Source organism: Hevea brasiliensis, chromosome 12 (genome assembly GCF_030052815.1).
Source record: "Hevea brasiliensis isolate MT/VB/25A 57/8 chromosome 12, ASM3005281v1, whole genome shotgun sequence".
Classification (NCBI taxonomy): Eukaryota; Viridiplantae; Streptophyta; class Magnoliopsida; order Malpighiales; family Euphorbiaceae; genus Hevea; species Hevea brasiliensis.
In genome coordinates this window covers 11965065-11980082 of record NC_079504.1, presented here as the reverse complement: position 1 = coordinate 11980082, position 15018 = coordinate 11965065, and the positions used below count along the sequence as shown (strand labels likewise).

General features: G+C 33.9%; 1 pseudogene; it reads right to left on the bottom strand.

Annotated features, from left to right (window-relative positions):
• LOC110658343 (receptor-like protein EIX2) overlaps positions 1–13748 on the bottom strand; it is a 42154-nt pseudogene extending 28406 nt beyond the window's left edge.
• Between the last annotated feature and the right edge of the window lie 1270 nt (positions 13749–15018).

The window sequence follows — 15018 nt, the reverse complement described above, 5'->3', positions numbered from 1 at the left end:
TAGGGACACTAAAATTAAAAATTTAGCAATTTTGCCTAAAAGACCTAAGTTTTGAGAAAATGACCAAAACCAACAAGTTTAGCGACCAAAATGTGGTATGTGGGTGAAGTTGGAATTCCCATACCTATTAAGCCTTAGAAAGTCAACAATTTGACTTGAATAGTATAGTGAATAGTAACCCGAAACACAAAATTTCGAGAACGTCGAGTTTAGCACGTTAGAGCTAGGTAAAAATAAGGCTAAATTTATTTTTGGATTTATGTTAAATTATAGTACTGAAACACTGTAAAATTATGTGTTTCAGTTGGGAATAATACCGGGAAAGAACCCGAGGAACCGAGTCAAGGCCAAGAGGCGACTCGCTTGAGGTTTGTGTACAACGTATACTTTTTATAATCATCTTTTGCATACTGTTTTGAATAATGTGAAATATTGGATTATGGCATTCTTGTGATATTTGGTTTAAATTGTTGAAAGTTATTATGTATATTAAAATGACAATGTTTAGCAAATTGCTAAGATAAGTTTTGAAACCACAGTGTCATGACAATATATTTGAACACCTCACTAGCACAACTAGTGGGAGTAATTAGTTTCGAATTTTGATTCCTTCTCTGGAGAAGTGTTGAGGTGTGCCAGTAGAAGAGGATGTGAATGGATATCCATATATTTGAGCTAGCTAGCCTTGTGATGTGATTTCTCTTTAGCCTCTGGCTATTGAGATTCTATTTGTTTCGAATGGCATGATCTAACTATGGGTTTTATGAAATGTGTTTTGATACTTTGAAATGACCTTGGTTTGCATTAAAATCTCATAATTCATGTTTTGTGTTTAATGCTCATGTTTAGTCAAATTTTTTGAATAAATGTGATTTAAGTTTTGCATAAAGATTATTTTAGTATGTTGTGCACCACTGAGTCCTAGTACTCAGCGATAGCTTCTATTCTTTGTCACAGAATCTGAGACTAGAGGAAGCGATGAGATTGAGTCTTGAAGTGTGAGGAGCTATCAGCTTAAAGTCATCGGGTATAATTTATACCCTAATTGTAAATATTTCTTTTGATGTATATATTGCACATAAATGTATGGACATGTAAAAATGGGTCTTGAGCAGTTTGTATAAAATTTGTATAAAGTTGTAATATATATTGTAGTTTGAAATTCTCTTAATATAAATTTTGTAATGATGTATCTAAATTATTTTGTTTCTAATGAAATATGAATGGAACTATTTTATTTAATTTGAATGAAATGGATTGCTAGTATTTTGATGATCATTGGATAGTGGATTTGAAATTTGAAAGTTGATAAATGTGTTGAGAAATTGATTGAGATTGAGTATGAAATTGAAGCAGTTCTTGAGAAAAAATTTTAGAAGTGCTTTTTTACAGGTATTTGAAGAACTGTTTTCTCAAAATACAAAGGGAACTCTGTCAAAATTTTTATAAAATTTGCATAAAAATAAAATGGACCAAAAATATTAACTAGATTTACTTTTAATCATATGTTTTAAATACCTATTAGAAAATGCTCACCACTTGTCAAAAGTAAGAAAATTGTTTAAAATCCCTTGTATGGTACTTAATAAGTTATCAATAGGTGAAGTTCGGTAGTTCATTAGGTATTCTACGGGATCATGTTATGCCTTACAGAGGGGTAAGGTGTGACAGACTCTCAATTTTAGAGGCTTTACTGTGCCCAGGTTTGAAAATACCTCCTAAGGGTGTTATTTGCTGCCAAAATTTATGCCCATTATATTCCCTTCTACTGGTAGGCATTCTAATTAAACTATTAGTGGGGAACCCGAATATATGAAGAAATTCATCCATGGACAGTACCCTATCTTGACCTAAGCATCTAAAGTTCATTGTCAATTTATGATCCAATTCATATTTATGCTCATTAGTGGATAGGGAAGCCATAAATTCCTGCACTAAAGTGGGGTAAACCAATTCCTATTTATGAACAAATCTCACCGAACCCAAAGCATCCAATAGATTCTGCATTTCATCATATATATTCAAAGACTTAAGTGTAAACACATCCAAATACTGAGTCTGAACAATTTCTCTAGTTTCAATTCTTTTCTTATTTTTCTTCATTTCGGCAGTAGGCAACACCCATTATCTGGTAGTAGGTACAGATGAAGGAATATTGGGGTTACCTAAAGATTTCCTGGCGTTTACTGGTGATCTCGGAATTCCACGCGAGCACCAGTGCATGCAGTAGTAGGCTACCGGACTGGTTGAGGCCGAGTGCTTGTTTGGGTTTCTTTCTCTTTGTGCCGCTTGTGGTTTTGTGTGGCTTAATACTTTTTGCTTTCTTCTTGTATATAGCAATAGGGGCATCACCAGAATGGGCTACCGGCGAGTCAGTATCCATGGTAGTGGGGATTATGGGTGTCGGGTATGGGTTCGGGTTAGGGATTAAAAGTGAGGGGTTTTGGATATGGATTATGGGCTTTGGGCTTTGTTAATTAGGTGTAGGCTTTTTGGTAAAAAAGAAATAATAATGGGCTTTTGGGCATGGGTTTGGTTAAATAGGCTATGGGCCATGGGTTTGATTTAATTAGTTAGTGATTTTTTTTTTTGAAATAAAAATGGGTTAGTGGGCTTTTGGCCATGGGTTTGGTCGCGGGCCCATTCTGGTGAATTGGGTTGTCAACTTGCAAAACCAAATAAACGACACAAATTAGAACACAGGGATGTAAGTTGTGCCGAAAGTTATGCAACTTTCTGTCCAAATTGTGCCCAGTGAACACAAGCTACAACACAAGCCAAAATCGATTGTGCTGCAGGTTGTAGAACTTTCTGTCCAAATTGCGCCCAGTGAACACAAGCTATGACACAACCAAAATTGGTTGTGCCACAGGTTGTGGAACTTTCTGCCTAAATTTGACAAAATTACACAGTACCTGAAAAATTGAAACAAATTAGATTTTAAGTGATCAGACCTTCATAACATAAATTCTAATTACTTAACCTGCTGTGTTCATCAAACACTCATTAAAAATTTTCAAAGCACCAATTGACACATCCACGTTCAAATAATTTTTTATTAAGCCAAGATGACAAAGTTTGGAAAAACTTCCTCTTAAAATTAACAAAAAAAGCAATGAGTCCTGCAAAATTCACCAGGAAATATTCAACCATAGAAAGATGAAAAGTACAAGGGAACAAATTTAAAACTAAAATTTAAAGCTGAAATTTAAAACTAGAACTAAAACAGAATGACTAATGCTCATTTGCTTGCAATGAATTGTATTCCATCTGCACAAGAAAATTAGAACAATGTCAAACTCTGAAAAAAGAGTATAGAAAAATTTAAAACAAATATATGAAAGAAATAAAGAATCAAAGAAAAATTGTAGGTTATGTCCAGAAATGCTAAGTTTAGGTCTTTAGCTTGATCTTACTCAACCAAAATTTTATAGAGAATGAGAGAGATAACAGGTTGCTATCTTCGCAATTGGCTCACCAACTAAATAATGCCTCAACCTTTGCCCATTTACCTTGAAATTACCAGATTTTTCACTAAAAATTTTCATAGCACCATGAGGGAAAACTTTTACAACTTTAAAAGGTCCTGACCACCTTGATTTTAATTTTCCTAGAAAAAATTTCAACCTTGAGTTGAATAAGAGCACCAATTCTCCTTCTTTAAAGTCCTTTTTCTTGATATGCTTATCATGCCATTTTTAAGTTCTTTCTTTATAGATCCTAGCATTTTCATAAGCATCAAGTCTCAATTCTTCTAACTCATCAAGTTGTAAAAATCTTTTGTGTCCAGTAGCTTGTAAATCAAAATTGATTGCTCTTATGGCCCAATAAGCTTTATGTTCTAACTCTACAGGCAAATGACATGATTTCCCAAAAACTAACCTATAAGGTGTAGTTCCTATGGGGGTTTCAAAGGCTATTCTATATGCCCAAAGAGTGTCATCTAACTTAAGGGACCAATCTTTTCTAGACTTGCTGACAGTTTTCTCTAAGATTTGCTTAAGTTTTCTATTTGTGATTTCTACTTGGCCATTTGTTTAAGGGTGACATGGTGTGGCAATCCTATGCTTTACCCCATACTTTCTCATCAATTTTTCAAATTGGTGATTGTAAAAATGGCTACCACCATCACTGATTATGGCACGTGGGGCACCAAATCTGGTCAAAATAAAATTTTTCAGAAATTTCATCACAACTTTTGCATCATTAGTAGGTGTAGCAATAGCTTTTACCCATTTAGATACATAGTCCATCCCTACCAAGATATTTTTATTCCCATATGAGGATGGAAATGGCCTCATAAATCAATTCCCCACACATCAAACAATTGAACTTCTAATATGGACTGTTGGGGCATCTCATCTCTCTTGGAAATATTGCCTACCCTTTGACACTAATCACACTTGCTTACAAAGTCTCTCACATGTTTAAACATATTAGACCAATAGAAACCTGATGTCAAGACTTTTTCAATAGTTTTTGAGACACTACAATGACCACTATATTCAAAGGAATGACAATGGTAAATAACATCATTTATTTCTTCCTCTGGTATACATCTCCTAATTATTCCATCATTACATCTCCTAAACAAAAGAGGCTCTTCCCAGGAATAAAATTTAACATCATGCAAGAATCTTTTCTTTTACTGCCAAGATAAATTAGATGGCAAGACACCATAAGACAAATAATTCATAATATCAGCAAACCATGGAAGTGCAGATTTCAACACATAAAGCTGCTCATTCATAAAAAAAACTCATCAATTTGCACAATATCATCATCTTTATTTTCAGTTTTTATCCTAGAAAGGTGATCAGCCACCACATTCTCAACACCTTTTTTTATCTTTTATTTCTAAATCAAAATTTTGAAGTAACAAAATCCATCTAATCAACCTAGATTTAGCTTCTTTCTTGCTCATTAAATACCTTATTGCTGTATGATCAGTGAAAACAATTACCTTTGAGTTTACCAAATAAGAACGAAACTTATTGAGTGCAAATACTAACGCAAGGAACTCCTTTTCAGTTGTAGCATAAGTAACTTGAGCTTCATTAAGGGTTTGACTTGCATAGTAAATGGCATAAGGTTTTCTATCTTTTCACTGGCCAAGGACAGCTCCAACAACAAACTCGCTTGCATCACACATGATTTTGAATGGCAAAGTCCAATCCGGGGGTTTCATGATAGGAGCTGTTGTTAATGCCGTCTTTAACCTACAAAAAGCAACCATACAATCTTGATTAAAATCAAATTTAACATCATGATTCAAAAGGTTTGTTAAAGGTTTAGCAATTTTAGAAAAATCCTGAATAAATCGTCGGTAAAATCCGGCATGTCCAAGAAAACTCCGCACTCCTTTGACAGTGGTTGGAGGGGGCATTTTTTTAATAATTTCTATTTTGGCTCTATCTACTTCTATTCCCCTGTTTGAGATCACATGCCCTAAATGATCCCCTCTTGGACCATAAAGTGGCATTTCTCCCAATTCAACACCAAATCATTATCAGCACACCTCTACAAGATTTTAGACAAATTAGTCAAGCATGAATAAAAATTAGTGCCATATACTGAAAAGTCATCCATGAAGACCTACATAATTTCTTCAATAAAATAAAAAAAAATGGCCATCATGCACCTTTGAAAGGTGGCAGGCGCATTACACAATCCAAATGGCATCCTTCGATAGGCAAAGGTGTCATAGGGACAGGTAAAGGTAGTTTTTTTTTTTTTGTCATCATGATGGATTGGAATTCGAAAGAAACCAGAATATCCATCTAAGTAACAAAAGTAAGAATGCTTGGCTAATCTCTCTAACATTTGATCCATAAAAGGAAGGGGAAAATGATTTTTTCTTGTAGCATTGTCCAACTTCCTATAGTCTATGCACATTCTCCAGCCTGTAACAGTTCTAGAGGGTATCAATTCATTATTCTCATTTTTAACAACTGTCACCCCACCTTTTTTTAGTACAAAATGCACAGGACTAACCCACTCACTGTCAGAAATGGGGTAAATAATTCTAGCAGCTAGTAATTTTAGGATTTCTTTTTTCACAATATCCTTCATTGTAGGATTTAATCTTCTTTGGTGTTCAATAGAAGGTCTACTATTTGGCTCTAGGAAAATCCTATGCATACAGACTGTTAGACTAATTCCCTTTATATCATCAATTGCATAACCCAAAACTCCTATATTTTCTCGAAACTCTCAACAATTTGTCAGTCTTAATATCAGTTAAAGATGCATTAATTATAACAGGATATATTCCATTGGGTCCAAGAAAAGCATACTTGAGGTTGGAAGGAAGAGGTTTAAGATCTATCTTTGGGGCATCCTCTACCTTTAATGATGGTGGTTTAATCTCCAAAGTTTGCACTTCTTCAAGCTGAAAAATTGTGGCTTCAAGATGTGGTGGAGAGCTCTCCAAGTGTTGTGCAAAAGCGGCTATGTTATGATTGTCATCATCAATGCTCCCACCATGGACTAAGCAATTTTCAAGAGGGTCTTGGGGATAACTTTTTCTGAATTGCTCTTGAACAATCTCATCAATAATGTCTACCCGCAAACAATACTCAACTTCTTCATGTTTCCTTTTCATGGCTGGATTGATGTTGAATAACATTTGATCATCTCCCACTCTAAGTGTCAATTTCTCACCCTTTATATCAATTAATGCACCAGTTGTTGCCAAAAAGGGTCTTCCCAACAAGATAGGAATTTTTGTGTCTTTTTCCATATTTAAAATGACAAAGTCCACCGGAATGTAGAATTTCCCAACCTTGATAGGCACATTTTCTAAAATGCCTTTTGGATACTTAATTGAACGATCAGCCAATGAAAGATACATATTTGTGGGCTTTAACTCTCCCATATTCAACTTCTCATATGTTGAAAGAGGCATTAGGCTAACTCTAGCTCCAAGGTCATATAAGGCATTGCCACACAATTATCACCTACATGACAAGGAATGGAAAACACACTCGGATCTTTGAGTTTGGGAGGTAACTTCTTCTGAATTATAGCATCGCATTGCTCTCCCAAGTTGATAGTGTCATAATCTTTTAGCCTTTTTTTTATTGGTAAGAATCTCTTTCAAAAACTTGGCATAACTTGGCATTTGGGATAGTGCCTCAGTGAATGGCACATTGATATACAACTTCTTTAGCACTTCAAGGAATTTGCCAAATTGTTTATCTAGTTTATGCTTGATGAATCTTTGAGGGTAGGGAAGGGTGGGTTTATAAGGCTCAGGTGGGATGTATGGCTTCTCTCCCTCATCTTGCGCACTTGTGCTTTCTTCTTCTTTTTCATTTTTCTTGCTCTCAACTGAATTTTCTTCTTTTGTGCTCTCTTTTTCTTCTCTCTTGTTTTCACTCTCTTGATCAACTTTCTTACCACTTCTCAAGGTGTTGCACTCATTTCATATAGGCATTTTAGGATAGTTTTGCATCCATTTTGCCCTTATATTTTAGTATATTTTATGTTTTTAGCTTTATTTTAGCTTATTTATTAACTTTAGTTACTTCATATTTGATTTTTGTAATTTTGTTATTTTTAATAGGTTTTTATGGCAAACTGAGGGTCAATGAGTGCATTAGAAAGTGATTTGAAGAAATTTGGAGTCCCTTAAGCATGGAGGAAAGTTGAAGAAATCAATCCTTGAAAGATCAAGTTGGGCGAAATGTGCTTGAGATCCTGCTTAGGGTAAGCAACAGTGCTTAAGGTGCAACTCATGTCAAGCTGGAAGTCAAACATGAGCAGAAAAACTCATTTTATCCTAAAACTGTCGAGATTTGCTGAGGGTCTGCTTAACCTTAAGCAGACAATGCATGCAGAGGTCGAAAATTGCTGAAGATGTTGCTTAGGGTAAGCAGTACCCTAAGCAGACTGCCCAAAACGTGAACAGCTTTGCTGACCTGGATATTTTTGCACCTCATTTTCTTTCCACTCCTTGGCTCTTATCCATTTTTAGGGTAACTTTTGGGACCATATAAAAGCATCATTTTCTAGTTTTTACCACAAGAAGAAGTGGGAGAAAGAGAGAACAAAAAAAAAGAAACGCAAGAATAAGAAGGAGAAGAGAGGATGCCATTTCTGCTGGGGAGCTGCTACCAAGTGATGTTTACCTGTAGTTTTTCAGAGTTTTGGGCTCTACTTCCCTTGGATTTTTCTATTGTTAGTCTATTTTTATGTTTCTTTTGTTAGTTTTATCATTTTCTCTTGTAAATTTTACCATGATAGAATAGTTTTTCTAAGATTTCAGAGTTGGGTTATAATGTTTTGAATTTATTTGTGGATTTAGATTGGGTTTTATCTAGATTTATATAAATATGAGTTTTGATTCTTTTTCTTGTGTGCTTTATGACTTACCTAATGTTGGATCCCATTGGGTCTAGTTTTTAATATTTGATTGAAGGACCGAAAGGAGAAAATCTTTGATAGATAATCAAGGATTAGAACTTGAAATTACCTAGATTTAGGAATAAACTAGGGTTTTAAGAGGATTCATTGATTGATTATAAAACTTAATGGGTTTTCAGTTAATCAAATATCGTACGAAAGTAGGTTTGGTTTTCTTAAAATACTCTTTGGTTTGCTTGAAAAAGATATTAAAGGATTTTAGAATCAATCACCTTCAAACTCTATTTTCTTTTAAAATTGGATGACCCAAGACAAATCCCAATAGATTTAATTCATAAACTCCAATTCTGAAATCATTTTTAGTATCAATTAGTCTTTGTTTTTGCTTGCCCATTATTAATTTAGTTAATTTTTGCTTAGATTAAAACTTTATTTACATTACCCATTGCCTATTTTTTTTATTTTCTATTTAAATTACTGCATTTAGTAAATTTAGTTCTTATAAATTGCCATTAGTCTAAATAATAAAAAAAACCATAATCGAGTACTCAAACACAATTTCTCGTGGGAACGATACTTTACTTATCACTTTATTACTTGATAAGACCCGTATACTTGCAGACACACCCATCATAAGGTCACAACCTTACATTGTTTATGAGGGTTTTGTGGTTGGCTAGGTAGTTTGCCATAGGATTTGCTTCCCAATGAGCTTGCTTGTTGAGCCATTTGAGTCTCCAACATATGGTTGTGGGCTTGTAATTGATCCATGGTTTATCTCGTGTTGCATTTCTTCCTCCAATTTGCTATTCATCTTGCGTTGCTCATCAAAAAATTTCTCCATCATGCTTTCCAAGGTTGGCTTCGGTTCATGAGGTGGAAGGGATTATTGTGCTCTTGCTTGATATCCAGGTTGTGGCTGCCTTGTGGGCTAAAATTGAGGCTGAAACTGAGGCCTATTCTACTGCATATACTACTGGTTATAAGCATAGTTTGAGCTTTGACCTTGTTGAGCAAAAGTTGCTTGTGGTCTCCATGTTGAGTTGTTCACATTAGAGTAAGAATTTCCCATAGGTTTTTGTTGATAACCTCCTGCATAAGTAGCTTGTTCTTGTAAATAATCATCACCATAAGAAGAGTAATCAACTCCACAACTTTGGGTTCCATCTGTGTAGGCAACTTGTTGCATAGTTGTAGGAGTTGAGACTGTTGCCTTTGTGCAAAAATCACTAAGAAGCTGAGTCAATTGATCAAATCTTGCATTCATTTAGCTAACTGAGTTAAGTTCATAAATTCCAACCTTCTTTGGCTCAAGTGCTCTCGGATTTACCCACAAATGGGTATTATGAGCAATCTTCTCTAATAGATCATAGCATTCTTCACTTGTCATTCTCATGAAATCTCCTCCTGCTTGTGAATCAATTGTGTTTCTTATGGCTGGAGTAACTCTGGTGTAGAATTCTGAATAATCATCCATTTGGGTATTTTATGATGAGGACACTGCCTTTCAAGCTCCTTAAATCTCATCCAAGATTCAGACAAAGTTTTATCATCCCTTAGTTTAAAAGCTACCATCAAATTTCTCAAATGAGTGGTCTTCCTAGTTGGGAAAAACTGAGATAGAAAAGCTTGAGATAGCTGCTCCCAAGTAGCTATAGTAGCTTGTGGAAGTGAGTCATACCACTCTAATGCTGAATCCCGAAGAGACAATGGAAATAAGGTGAGCCGAATCACTTCATCTGAAACTCCAGGCTGTCTTTGTGTGCCACATATCATCAAAAATTTCTTCAAATGAGAATGAGGATTTTCAAGTGGACTACCTCAAAATTGTGAATTCTGAACCATTTGAATGAGACCAGTCTTTAACTCAAATTGATTAGCTCCAATGATAGGTCAGTTATCTCTCACATATGCACATCTATGAAAGCATAATATAACATGGATCTTCTCTGAGGATCATTTTGAGTAACAACTTCATTCTGCCTATTTTGCTCATTTTCTCCATTATTTCCACCAATAGCTCTATTTTGATTTTTCATATTTTCAATTTTCTCCTTTTGGTCAAACCTTTGTTGTTCTTCTTTTTCTGCTTCATTTCTCCTCTTAGATTCCTTTTTCTTGGCTCGATAGAATTTTTCAATTTCAGAGTTGAACAACAATTGAGTATCACTTGTGCTTTTCGATCGTCTCATAAACAAGAAAAGTACCTGAAAAACACAAGGAACAACAGTGAAAATAAAAGAAAATAAAAATTCTAATCAGCTTACAACAATTAAAATCTAACTTAAAAACAAACAATTCTCCGGCAACGGCGCCAAAAACTTGATGTTAGCTGTGAAATAGCTTCAGCAAGTGTACAGGTCACAGTAGTATAATTTAAAAAATAATATTGTTCCTACAGGAAATTGTGCTTAAATTGAAAATAAAAGGATAAGCTAATTAGAATGTTGAAATTTAAAGATATTGGTAATTAAATTTAAAATTAAAATTGGTATTTGAGGAATTTAAGCTAAATCAAACAATTAATTAAATTAATTAAACTAGATTACCAAAATTTAAATTGAAATTGCTAATTATGAAATTGGGAAGAATTAAATCTAAATTCAATAAAAATTAAAGTGATTCTAGAGATAGGGTTTTCAATATTGTTTGCATGTGGTTTGTCCCCAATTTAGCCAAACACATGAGAATTGCAATTTTGAGGGAAATCAATTCTTAGTTCTTTGAAACCTTTTTCAAGCATTTTAAAGTTGGTATTCATCAAATCAAACCATGTTTTTATGGTATTTTAAACTTGATAAAAACCTAATTAAAACTCTAATTGATTTTAAAAGTCCCCTTAATCCTCTTAACTTATCTCCAAAACCAAGAAAATTAAGTTTATTGCAAGATTATCTATCTCAAACATTTACTTTTCAGTCCATTTGTCAAGGATTAAAACTTAACTTAATGAGGGCTCATTTATCAAGCAAGGCAACAAGCTCACAAGCAATAAATCAAAGTGTAGCAAATCTCATTTAAATGACTAAATCAGTTCAAAAACCACAATACAAAGCAATATTTACAAACCCATCTCTAGAATCTGAAAGATCTACTCACAAATCATGGTTTCAAGACAATCCCAAGTATAAAATGAAGAAATAATGAAAATCTAAGCTAAGAGACAGAAAACTCAGTAAAATGATGAAGAATCTGCTACTGGAGTGTTGCAGAAAACGTCATCTGCTGCAGCTATAAAACGATCTTACGTGCTCCTCCTCCTCTCTCTCTCTCTTGCAAAAATCTCCTTCTTTTTCTCCTTGTGGAAAAAAAGAGAAAAAGAAGTTTTTATATGGTTCAGAGGTCTGTCCTAGAATGGGCTAAAAGGCAGAAGATTCTGGAGAAAGTGATGTATTAAATTAGAGGGATGAAAGTGCCACGTCAGCCATTTTCATTAAAACGACACAAGCTGAATCGGTTGTGTTGTGCCTTGTGTCGCAAGTTGTGTAACTTTCTGCCCGAGAAAAACTTCATATCTGACAACGACACAACCTGTGAAACAAGATGTGTCATAGATTGTGCAACTTTCTGTTTCTTTAACTCAACTTCAAAATTTTGCAATTCAACTCTAATTTCTTTCAAATGGCTGCTCTAATCAAAATATACCAAAATTCTCTAAATTTAACCTACAAAATAAATAAATTCCAAAAATTAAACTAAGAAGTGTAAAAAGGCAAAATTGACTAAATATATGCTAATATCTATAGTAATAGCTATAAACAAGGATAAATTATGTATAAAAATTATACCTAAATGATGATATAAAATGCATGCATCAGAAACGATTAGAACTTATGTCAATAACAAGAAAATTATAATAAGAAAGGTGGAATGAAATATGAGGCACCGTCCCACTCAAATTGTTATGGGAAATATTTAAATGGTAAGGAGCATAACACAGGTCCCAGAACCACCTGGGAACGGAATCAGAAATTCCGTTGTCAGAGATATCCAGCCAATAATAATTCTTCATACTCCGGAGCCATTTACGGAAATGAGGTCCCAAATTGCAGGATTGAAGACTTATTACTTCTAGATGAAATGGAGGAACCCATTCTAGACTCACATTCCAAATCAGGGAGTTACCAGATAAATCCAACACTTTCAAGTTGGACAGATTTGAAAAAAGGTCTTCGGATATGACTCCATTTAATGAATTCCAATCAAGTGCCAAAACTTCGAGCTTGGATAGACATCTGATGCTTTTCTCTATGGTCCCGTTCAAGCGATTGTCTTTGAGATATAGTTGCTATAAAGATGAAAATCTTGTAAGATCAGGCAATGAACCTGTTAATTGATTTTCCTCCAACATTAAGTAGGTCAGTGATTTCTCGGTGTAACCAGATAGATTTCTTATCAAGTCAGGAAGTGGTATACTGAGATTGTTGTACGATATGTCTAAATAATACAATCGAGACATGTTTCCGAAGGATTTTGGAATAGGGGCTACAATTGTAGCATTAGAAAGAGAAAGCAGTCGAAGAGATTATCATGTTCCCAATTTCAGCTAGAGTTGAACCTCGTAAAAGGTTGGAAGAGAGATCCAAATCTACAATATTTCGACTGATGTTAGACAACCATGGGTATATTGAAGGAATCACAAGGTTATTACCAAAGAGAGAGAGGGCAATAAGTGATGAAGAAGAATTTATTGGGGAAAGAGTCAGAGTAATCTCATCTCCAGAAAAGCACGAGGGTAGCCACAACACTTCTAGATGAGGTAGTTTGTTAACTATTTGCAACCAATCACTGGGCCTAACAAGGGGATTCTCAGTCAGATCAAGGTAACTTAAAGAAGAAAGACCATAAAGCCACTCGATGTTTCCCAAATCATTAAAATAATTATAAGCCAGATCAAGATGCTGCAAGCTGGAGAGGTTGGCAAGCAGAGAAGAGATGGTTGCAGTGAAGTTAGCGTAATGCAGATCCAAGTATCGCAAATTGGAGAGGGAACCATTATTATCAGCTGGGAACTGAGTTCCAGTAAAATCATTCCCTCCTAAAATCAAGTAAGTAAGATGTCTCAGTTCAAGCAAGGAATGGCTTATCTTACCTCTCAGGGGCTTCTCATAAGTAAGATCAATCTCTATAACGTGACCCGTTATGTTGCTGCGAGCGATGCCTCTCCATTTGCAGCAATCTCTTTTGTCTTCTTCTCTCCCCCAAGAAGAAAGAATATCATAGTCATCAATAAGGTCATCTTTCATCCTAAGGAGTGCTTGTTTCTCCCTTTCAATGCATCCATGGTTGAAGTGAAGGGATGGTTTCATGTGCATTAAGAACAGGAGCACTGTAACAAGCAGATAAACATGTTGAAGGGATCTCTTGCGCGCTATCACCATGCTCGCAATCAACTAAGTGCTAATCTTTAGGATTGTTAATTTTTAATTCACACAGGCAATTGATGCTTCTATATATGTAATGCACCTCAATAGTATAATACGGCAGCTACAGCTTTTTTTTTTTTTTTCTTAGTTTTGGTCCAAGTCTTCATGTTACTTTGTTATTTACTTAATAGTTTGAATTTACACCATGAGGTTTGGTTTCAATCCATTTAAGAATGGTTTTCTTTACTTTCATATCATGTTTGATTCAATGTGGAGTATTATAATGAAAAGTAATTTTTAAAATACAATTTCTTTTTTTTTTTTTTGCAAAAATCTAAATTTTTTTAATGATATTTATATTTAAATAGTTGAAATTTAAGTTAAAATATCATTTATGTTTTAACATAACTTTTAAAATAATCATTAAATTTATTATTTAATATAATTTGGGACTGATAAGAGCAACTTTAGCACATCATTTCTTTAAGGGCAATAAACAGTACTGATTAGATCGAATTTGGTAAAAATACCACCGCTTTGAAGCCAAGGACGGCGCAGTGAAGGAGACCACAGCCATAAGAAATTATATACTAAAATAGTTATTTCATGTCAGATTTTTATAAAACGATGAATAAACAGTGTTAAATAAATATATAAATATGATTATACTTAAAATAAAAACTGTAAGATAATTATAAAAATATGAAATTCACTTATATTTACATATTTATTTATTAAAATTCACATATATTTATATATTTATTCATTATTAGATTATCATTCTATATATTTGATGTCTAAGAGATTCCGTAGTATGGTAAAAAGCCTGGATTTGTCATTCATTGAGTACCATAATTGCTTGAAAATATATTTATTTATTTTTTTTAGAAATTGTTTTACGTGCACGGATGTTGATTCTTCAGCTCCTGCTGAAGAATATATTATTGAAAATAGACAATGCTATAGATCCAATGAAATTGTTATTGAATAAGAAATCTTGAAAATGAGAGAGAGAATTTTAGAGCGTAGAATACGTTTGTAATTTGCATCAAAAGTCTATGGATGATCTAAATTTTGAATCATCATAATTTTCTCTGCGAAAGTTCGCATGACAATTTCATAATGTTTTTCTAATCATAGAAATGTTTTTATGATAATTCTTTCTCATATAGTTTTGTGTCTTAAATTAGTTTTGTACTATTATTTTTGCCACTTTAAGGGCATTGCAATAAGATAATCTTTTTGTAGAATTTTATTTTAAAAATGAAATTAATTTTATAGATCA